The sequence below is a fragment of the Lactuca saligna genome, chromosome 6 (genome assembly GCF_052625555.1).
Source record: "Lactuca saligna cultivar CGN05327 chromosome 6, ASM5262555v1, whole genome shotgun sequence".
In the NCBI taxonomy this organism is placed as follows: Eukaryota; Viridiplantae; Streptophyta; class Magnoliopsida; order Asterales; family Asteraceae; genus Lactuca; species Lactuca saligna.
The window spans coordinates 28,423,870-28,433,600 of NC_136422.1; the positions used below are offsets into that span (position 1 = coordinate 28,423,870).

Sequence of the window (9,731 nt, forward strand, 5' to 3'; positions counted from 1 at the left end):
TTGTAGGAGGTGAATATACTCATCCACTTTGGAAAATAAGGTCAATAATTTCTCGTAGAAGATATACTAAACAACCATGCCCTATGTAGCGGTGTCAATCATATCAGGTTGGGTTGGCGGGTCAGAATGCATCAACCCATAAACGACTTGTATATTATTCATGTTGCGGTTTGGCTGGTCACGGGTGGGCGGTTTTGAAATATCAACACAGATACAACCCATCCAACATGTTTATTATATGGGTTTGTAGGTTCGTGTGTCAGATTCGGGTTCATGGGTTGGTGGGTTGACCCATGAACCCATATGTTATTTGTGTAATATTGAGGATCGGTTGATTTAGGGTGCGCGATATGCATAAGCTGATAGGAGTAGTAGAATAACTTAAATCTAATATATTATATGATGAACCACCTTTGGGGAGCTTTCTTTAAAACGATAATATCATTTCAAAAATTAAAATAATGATGATGATTATAATAATAATAATAATAATAATAATAATAATAATAATAATAATAATAATAATAAATTATATGGGTTGACCTGTGAAGTCATTTACTAACCCGAACACGACCCGTTTATTCGGCGGGTTGGTGGTTCGAAAATCTCAACCCAAGCCCATTTATTTTCATGTCGGTTTTGTGTCATGTCACAGTTTGTGTCGAAAATTCTCACCCCTAGCCCTATGCGTTTAGGTGGCCGCAGATTAAATCCATTAAGTACATCAAAAATAAACGACAATTAAAAAGTAAGTGAAAATATTAAACGGAATTATACATGTTGAACTCCTATAAATCGGCTACAGGGGAAAGGAACTCCTCGTTGGACCGATGAGAGTATTGACCATTAAACCTATATCTAACATGTACATGAGACACAATCGAAACGCATCCTCATCCAATTGTTGATCCAATGATTTTTCAAATATGTCATCTATATGTTGAAACATCACCAACTCGATCCCTTTAACTAAGGGAAACAACTATGTTTTTGGAACTCCTAATAGGGCATAATAGTTGAGGAATAATCATAAAACCTCAAACCCTTTATAGAATGAAATTCTTTCTTCTCAAAGAAGATGTAGCACCTGGTTTCCGGTATGTGAATTTTATTTGAGCATTGCCCTAATTTAACCTTGGACTCGGCGAGTCATAGGGTCCGACTCGCCGAGTAGGGACGAGACTCAGGACACGTTTTAAGTAGGCGACTCGGCGAGTCCACATCCTGGACTCGGCGAGTCACCGCTGCTGGATGAAACCCTAAGTTTCAAGGGTTTGCACCCTATTTAAACTCTCATTCCGCCCCAACTCGTCCCCATTCACCCCCAGAACTCCCCCTACATCGTTTTCCCTTGTTTCCTTGAGAGTTTGAGGTGTTCTTGGTGTGTTCTTGAAGGTTTTGAGGAGTAAGAGGAGTAGATCAAGAAGAGGAGAAGGAGATCAGCCATCTTTGTGTTATTTCAACATTTCCTTTGAGGTATAACCCGTTTTCCCCTTGATTCTATGCTTAAAACTTCATTTGGGTCCTTCTTGGTCAATTCCCCAAGTTTGTATGTGCATTATATGTCGTAATAAGGCGTTTGGCCTTTGGATCTATGCAAGATTGAGCTCCAGGAGCTCAGATCTGTTAGCTTTTTGGCCCCATGAGGCTTGTTAGCCCTAGATCTACCCCTTTTGAGACATTTTGAGCCCTATAATCCATTTTGGTGAATATCCACACGTAAAGTTGGAAACTTTACGTGTGATTCGTGTCCTAGAAGTCCAGATCTATGAATGGCATGGACTGGAATCGAGCAAATCGGTATATTTAAGGAGTGCATGGCGACGACTCGGCGAGTCGCATAGGTGACTCGGCGAGTCTGGTCGCGAGTCACCGATTTGGTCCCTTCTTCATGTGTCGAGTTGAGCCATGAGTCACAGGGGGTGACTCGGTGAGTTGGGAGCTGAACTCACCCATGTTAGGACTCGGCGAGTCCACGGCAATCTTCATAGATCAAGAACAGACTCGGCGAGTCTTAGCATAAAGTGTTCATCGGATGAAGATGAACTCGCCAAGTTGTTCATACAACTCGGCGAGTAGGATGAAGGAGTTGTATGACAGTTAGAAGGTGAACTCGTCGAGTCATAGCCCGACTCGACGAGTAGAACCAGGGACCCAGGACATTGGTTTGCTAGGGACTCGGCGAGTGGTGATCCACTCGGCGAGTCGAGTCAACTGAAAGTTGACCCTAGCATTGGCTTAGGGCTAAACCAGGGGTAAAATGGTCATTTACCTAAAGGACAGTTAGCAATGTTTGATTGAGTATGTTGTGGGAATTGCAGCCGGAGGACTCCCGGAGCAGCAGCAGTCAGTTAGTTCCCGATCAGTTCAGCAGCTACTTTGAGGTGAGTTACCTTCTAGTAGCAGTGGGTCTAAGGCCACAATGCCGACCCACCAGTAGGAGATGTATGATAGATGATTGTCTTTGTGATATCATCTAAGTTGCTATTACCTGACATGTTATATGCTAGCATGATAAGTTGTATGTGATAGTAGTAGAGTTTGGTTGTTAGGACCGAAGGGTAGTCAGACACCCCAGATACGTCTGACAGTACGTGGTGATATGTATGCGTGCTGGCTTGTTATGTTATATGTGATCGTAGTAGTAGGGGGTGAAATACTCCCCGAGGATCGGTTGTTAGGACCGATGGGTAGTCAGCACCCCAGAATGGCTTGACATGGGTAGTCAGCACCCCAGAATGGCTTGACACGGGTAAGACGGCACCCCAGAATGGCCGTATGGGTAGGTCGGCACCCCAGAATGGCCGTACCGGGTAGTCAGGCACCCCAGAATAGCCTGGCAGTACGTATGTTATGTGTTTGTATGGTATGCGGTACGTTGGGGGAACTCACTAAGCTTTGTGCTTACGTTTACAGTTTTGTTTTCAGGTACCTCTGCATCGAAGGGGAAGGAGCCGGCGCGGTAGCGGCACGTCATACACACACTCTTCGGTTTCCGCATTTATGAGATTTACTGGGATTGTACTCTGATATTTTGATGGGATGTATGGTTTGACTTTTTAGAACATGGCTGCGATGTGTTATGGTGTGAACAAACAATGTTTTTATTTATTAATGTTTTCTAAAATAATACCTCAAAAATGAAATTTTCGGACGTAAAAATTTGGGTCGTTATAAGTTGGTATCAGAGCCCTGGTTTGAGGGATTCGGACACACCTTCGGGAGTGTTTGGACTCAAATCGAGGGATTGAAAGATTTTCCAAAAGAAATTGTTCTTTAAAACCCGGAAAAGAGTCATAAGAAGGAGCAAAGTGTGTGACGTGCGCAACCGGCCGAGCTCAAGTAAGTATTCCCCATAGTACCCATACAAGTTTATGTTATGTTTATCAGCTTTATGAATACTGCACGCTAGAATAGGCTAAGGATCTAGGAGTGATGCCTTATGTGCCTGTTTATTTGCTACAGCTTATTGAATATTGCATGCTAGAATTGAGTAGACAGCAGTAGGATAGCCTGTTTAGGTTATGCCTGATAGTATGAGCTTAGCATCCTATGTTAAGTGTCGTTTCTTGTTCTAAGAACAGTTTTGGCTTGAGTCTGTTTTTCCTTATCTGAATGCTGCTTGCTTCGTGCTTGGTGGGATTCTGAGTAATGGGAGTGAGCCACTAGGTAAACACATCACACCACATGTAATCAGGGTTGAATAATCCCAAAGTCTTGGAACTGGCCCTATTGTGCAGCTCTTGTTTGAGTCCAACCGTTGTAGGGACGGATCTTTTACTTGAAGGATTATCTAATCCTCATCACATGTGATGGTGTTTAGGTGGTGGCTAACTTGCATTATGAGGAGACCTATAGCAGCTGAGGACCAGTTGTGTTGAACTTGAGTTTTCCCTAGGGCAAGCCTAGGATGAGAATAACAGAGAGTAGCAGTAGTAAAGGGGAGTTGGTGGAGTCGAGGAATTCCTCGGAGAAGGTACGGATAGATGTGGAAGGTAGTATGGGCCCGTACTACTGAAACTGGCCCTATTGCGCAGCTCTTGTTTGAGTCCAACCGTTGTTGGGACGGATCTTTTACTCGAAGGATTATCTAATCCTCATCACATGTGATGGTGTTTAGGTGGTGGCTAACTGGCATTATAAGGAGACCTACAGCAGCTGAGGACCAGTCGTGTTGAACTTGAGTTTTCCCTAGGGCAAGCCTAGGATGAGAATAACAGAGAGTAGCAGTAGTAAAGGGGAGCTGGTGGAGTCGAGGAATTCCTCGGAGAAGGTACGGGTAGATGTGGAAGGTAGTATGGGCCCGTACTACTGAAAGCAGAGGATCCGTACCCGAGCCGAGGAAGGCCAAGACGAGACCAAGGAACCTGTAAGTAGTTGAGATCCCTCAAAAAGTAGCAGTACCACTAATGATTATTGTGATGTTTTGCAGAATGGTGGTACTTCGACCGAGACCGACAGATGGCGGGTCAGGAGAGGGGTCAGGTTCGGGATCTGGCACCGAGCCGATTGAGGAGAGGCTACATGAGTTCATCACGTCAGAGATCACTAGGGGCATCCTTGAGTCGACCCCCATCATCTTTGGGTCGATCAAGGAAGGGATCGTGGAGTTGATGGAGGATCGCCTACGGGCATTCAGGAGCGACTTGGCCTCTAGCCAGTCAGGATCTCGCACACTGTCCTTCAAGGACTTCAGGGGCAGTGGTGCGCCGGATTTCCATGGGGTGAAGGACCCCATTGTCGCCAGGCGGTGGATTGCGGATATTGAGTCCGCCCAGTTGACCAGCTTCTGCCCCGAGGGGTCGAAGGTGAGGTACGCAGCAGGGTGTTTGCGGGACCGGGCCCGAGATTGGTGGGAGTCAGTGGGTGACTCGTTGGGAGCCTCGACTATCGAGGCAATGACCTGTTCGGACTTTGTGGCTAGGTTCAGGGCAGAGTTTGCGCCAGCGGTCGAGCTTCAGCAGCTGGCCAGGGAGTTTCTAGACATGAGGCAGACGACGGAGACCGTGGCGGAGATCACCGCCAAGTTTCGGGAGAGGGCTTTATTGGTGCCCCAGTATGCAGGCGACGAGGATATGAGGAGGACTCGTTACCATGATATGCTACGAGCTGACATTCGGGAGCATGTCAGCTTTTCGGCTTGCCCTACCCTGGACTCCATGATTGCCAGGGCTAGAGAGAGAGAGATAGATTTGGAGCACATCCGGAAACGGAAACTTGAGGATGGTCAGGCATTAGGGGCTTCGGGGAAGAAGCCCAAGGGATCAGATGGGAGGCCAAAAGGCCAGTCGGGTCCGAGCCGCTGCAGGAGGTGCGGCAGGCCGCACGAGGGGGCGTGCAGGATGGGATCGTCAGGCTGCTACAAGTGCGGCAAGTTTGGGCATATCAGCAGGGATTGCACTGCTCCTGCGACAGTTATTCAGACATCGGAATTGCTGTGTTTCCACTGCAACCAGAGGGGCCACAAGAAGGCCAATTGCCCCATGTTGACAGTTTCAGCGCCAGTGAAGGCGCCAGCTCCGGCGACCCTGCGGATCACGGATGGCCGTCAGGGCAAGGCAGAGGCTCCAGTGGTGAGGAGTCGGGCATTTCAGTTGACTGCTGAGGAGGCACGCGCCGCGCCCGATGTGGTGACGGGTATGATTCCTTCCTTCTATCTTTTATTTTTCGTTGTTATGATATTGATATGTGCTCCGTGTGTATACATGTGTATTAGGATCGTTCCATGTGAACGGCATCCCAGTTCAGGTATTGTTCGACTCGGGTGCATCCCGATCGTTCGTTTCTCTTGCTCTTAGCAAGAGATTTCATGAGACTTCAGGCGAGTTATATTGCCCGTTAGAGGTAGAGATTGCTGACGATCGATCGGTGCGAGCATCGATGGTGTTTCGAGATTGTGTTCTGCGACTGTTTGAGGAGTGTTACCTGGTAGACTTGGTTCCCATTCCATTGCGTGGGAACAAGGTGATTATTGGTATGGATTGGTTGAGCCCTAATGGGGCAGTGATAGATTGCGCACAGCAGCTAGTGCGAGTCAGGACCCCAAGCGGGGGAGAGTTAGTGATTCATGGAGAGCGGCCGCAGTGTGGACCCACTGTATGTTCAGCAGCGAGGGCCAGGCGCTACCTTCAGCAGGGATGCGCGGGTTATGTCGCGTACGTGATGGACACCCGGGAGGCGGGTAAGGCGACCGTGAGCGAGGTCCTGGTGGTTTGAGATTTTGCTGATGTTTTCCCGGAGGAACTACCTGGGATACCTCCGGAGCGACAGGTGGAGTTCAGGATTGACCTCATTCCCGGTGCGGCTCCGATAGCCAAAGCACCGTATCGGTTGGCTCCTCCCGAGATGCAGGAGTTGTCTACGCAGCTGCAGGAGCTGCTGGACAAGGGATTTATTCGGCCGAGCAGTTCGCCCTGGGGAGCCCCGATTCTGTTTGTGAAGAAGAAGGATGGGTCGCATCGGATGTGTATAGATTATCGGGAGCTGAACAAGGTAACGGTGAAGAACCGTTACCCGCTTCCGAGGATTGATGACCTCTTTGACCAGCTTCAGGGCGCATCTTGGTTCTCCAAGATTGATTTGCGTTCGGGTTATCATCAGATGAGGGTCAGGGAGGAAGATATGCAGAAGACCGCGTTTCGGACGCGCTATGGCCATTACGAGTTCGTGGTGATGCCGTTTGGGCTCACCAATGCTCCTGCCGCGTTCATGGACCTCATGAACCGTGTATGCAGACCGATGCTGGACCGGTCTGTAATAGTCTTTATCGATGATATCTTGGTTTATTCCAAGACCCGGGAGGAACATGAGGAGCATTTGAGAGAGGTGTTAGATACCCTGAGGAGGGAGAACTTGTATGCCAAGTTCTCCAAGTGTGAGTTTTGGTTGCGCGAGGTGCAATTTCTGGGACACCTCGTCAACCAGAACGGGATTCTGGTCGATCCGGCCAAGGTCGAGGCCGTGATGAGATGGGAGGTTCCGAAGTCTCCATCTGAGATTCGGAGCTTCCTGGGATTGGCAGGCTACTATCGGAGATTTATCCAGGATTTCTCCAAGATAGCCGTGCCCCTGACGCGGCTGACGAAGAAAGCCGTGGTCTTTCGGTGGGGACCCGAGCAGCAGGCTGCATTTGAGACGCTGAGACAGCGATTGTGTGAGGCGCCGATCTTAGCCCTGCCAGAGGGCGTAGAGGATTTCGTGGTTTATTGTGATGCGTCCATTTCTGGGTTGGGCGCGGTGCTGATGCAAAGGGGGCATGTCATTGCGTACGCTTCAAGGCAGCTCAAGCCTCACGAGGCGAACTACCCGACGCACGATTTGGAGTTGGGGGCGGTGGTATTTGCCCTCAAGATTTGGCGACATTACCTCTATGGGGTTCGGTGTACCATCTACACGGACCATAAGAGCTTGAGGTACCTCATGGATCAGCCGAATCTGAACATGAGGCAGCGTCGGTGGTTGGATGTGGTGAAGGATTATGATTGCGAGATCCTTTACCACCCGGGGAAGGCCAATGTGGTGGCCGATGCGCTTAGCCGCAAGACGGCGCCGATCAGGGATGCCTGTTTGAGGATGACTGTGGTGACTCCCCTGTTGGAGCAGATTCGGGAGGCTCAACAGGAGGCTATCAAGGAGGAGCATCGAAAAAGCGAGCGTGTATTAGGTCAGGTTTCCTCCTTCGATTATGATAGCCGAGGGTTATTGACACTACACCATAGGGTGTGGGTGCCGTATCACGGAGGCGTGCGCCAGATTTTGATGGAGGAGGCGCACAAGTCCCGATTCTCTATTCATCCCGGGGCGACGAAGATGTATAGGGATCTTCGTCTAGACTATTGGTGGCCCTGCATGAAGCGGGATGTGGCATGGTATGTCGAGCGATGTTTGACCTGCAGGAAGGTCAAGGCCGAACATCAGAGACCGCATGGCAAGATGCAGCCGTTGGATATTCCACTGTGGAAATGGGAAGATATCACAATGGATTTTATCACGAAGCTTCCCAGGACCGCACGTGGAGTGGATTCGATTTGGGTCATCGTGGATAGATTGACCAAGAGTGCTCACTTTATTCCTATTCAGGAGAGCATATCGGCCGAGAAATTGGCCGACATCCATATCAGGGAGATTGTGGCCCGGCATGGGGTGCCGGTATCGGTGATCTCGGACAGGGATGTGCGTTTTACTTCCAGGTTTTGGAAGAGATTCCATGACGAATTAGGCACTCGTCTTCATTTCAGCACCGCCTTTCACCCGCAGACAGATGGTCAGAGTGAGCGGACCATCCAGACTTTGGAGGACATGTTGCGGGCGTGTGTTCTGGATTTCGGTGGTAGCTGGGATACCTATCTTCCTTTCGCTGAGTTCTCCTATAACAACAGCTATCACGCGAGTATCGACCGCCCTCCCTTTGAGATGTTGTACGGACGGAGGTGTAGGACCCCGATATGCTGGGGTGAGGTTGGCCAGAGAGTCATCGGAAGCACCGAAGTGGTGCTCAAGACGACTGAGAGGATCCAGCAGGTCCGGAGCAGGCTTCAGACTGCTCAGAGTCGGCAGAAAAGTTATGTCGACAAGCGTCGATCCGATTTAGAGTTCCAGGTCGGGGATATGGTCCTCCTGAAGGTGTCGCCGTGGATAGGCGTCATCCGATTCAGGAAGCGGGGCAAGTTGGGCCCGCGATTCATCGGACCGTTCAGGGTCTTAGCCCGGGTGGGCAAGGTAGCATATAGGCTGGATCTGCCAGCCGAGCTTAGCCAGATCCACAGCACTTTCCATGTTTCGCAGTTGCGGAAGTGCCTAGTGGACGATTCTGTAGTAGTACCTTTGGAGGATATTCAGGTTGATGACAGCCTGAACTACATTGAGCGCCCAGTCGCAATCCTCGACAGGAAGTCGAAGGATTTAAGGAACAAGAGGGTGGAGCTAGTGAAGGTGCAATGGCAGCACCGCAAGGGTTCAGAGTGGACTTGGGAACCGATGGACGAGATGATGGAGCACTACCCCGAGCTGTTTCAGGACCAGGCAGCAGACTTCGAGGACGAAGTCTAAAATAAGTGGGGGAGATTTGTAGCACCTGGTTTCCGGTATGTGAATTTTATTTGAGCATTGCCCTAATTTAACCTTGGACTCGGCGAGTCATAGGGTCCGACTCGCCGAGTAGGGACGAGACTCAGGACACGTTTTAAGTAGGCGACTCGGCGAGTCCACATCCTGGACTCGGCGAGTCACCGCTGCTGGATGAAACCCTAAGTTTCAAGGGTTTGCACCCTATTTAAACTCTCATTCCGCCCCAACTCGTCCCCATTCACCCCCAGAACTCCCCCTACATCGTTTTCCCTTGTTTCCTTGAGAGTTTGAGGTGTTCTTGGTGTGTTCTTGAAGGTTTTGAGGAGTAAGAGGAGTAGATCAAGAAGAGGAGAAGGAGATCAGCCATCTTTGTGTTATTTCAACATTTCCTTTGAGGTATAACCCGTTTTCCCCTTGATTCTATGCTTAAAACTTCATTTGGGTCCTTCTTGGTCAATTCCCCAAGTTTGTATGTGCATTATATGTCGTAATAAGGCGTTTGGCCTTTGGATCTATGCAAGATTGAGCTCCAGGAGCTCAGATCTGTTAGCTTTTTGGCCCCATGAGGCTTGTTAGCCCTAGATCTACCCCTTTTGAGACATTTTGAGCCCTATAATCCATTTTGGTGAATATCCACACGTAAAGTTGGAAACTTTACGTGTGAT

General features: G+C 49.2%; 1 long non-coding RNA gene across 1 annotated transcript; it reads left to right on the forward strand.

The window, feature by feature from the left end:
- The first annotated feature begins 1,356 nt into the window (after positions 1-1,356).
- Positions 1,357-4,520, forward strand: LOC145000288 (uncharacterized). The gene is made up of 3 exons (XR_013661183.1): positions 1,357-1,476; positions 2,322-2,384; positions 4,433-4,520. It is a non-coding gene; the product is annotated as an uncharacterized LOC145000288 (long non-coding RNA).
- The last annotated feature ends 5,211 nt before the right edge of the window (positions 4,521-9,731 follow it).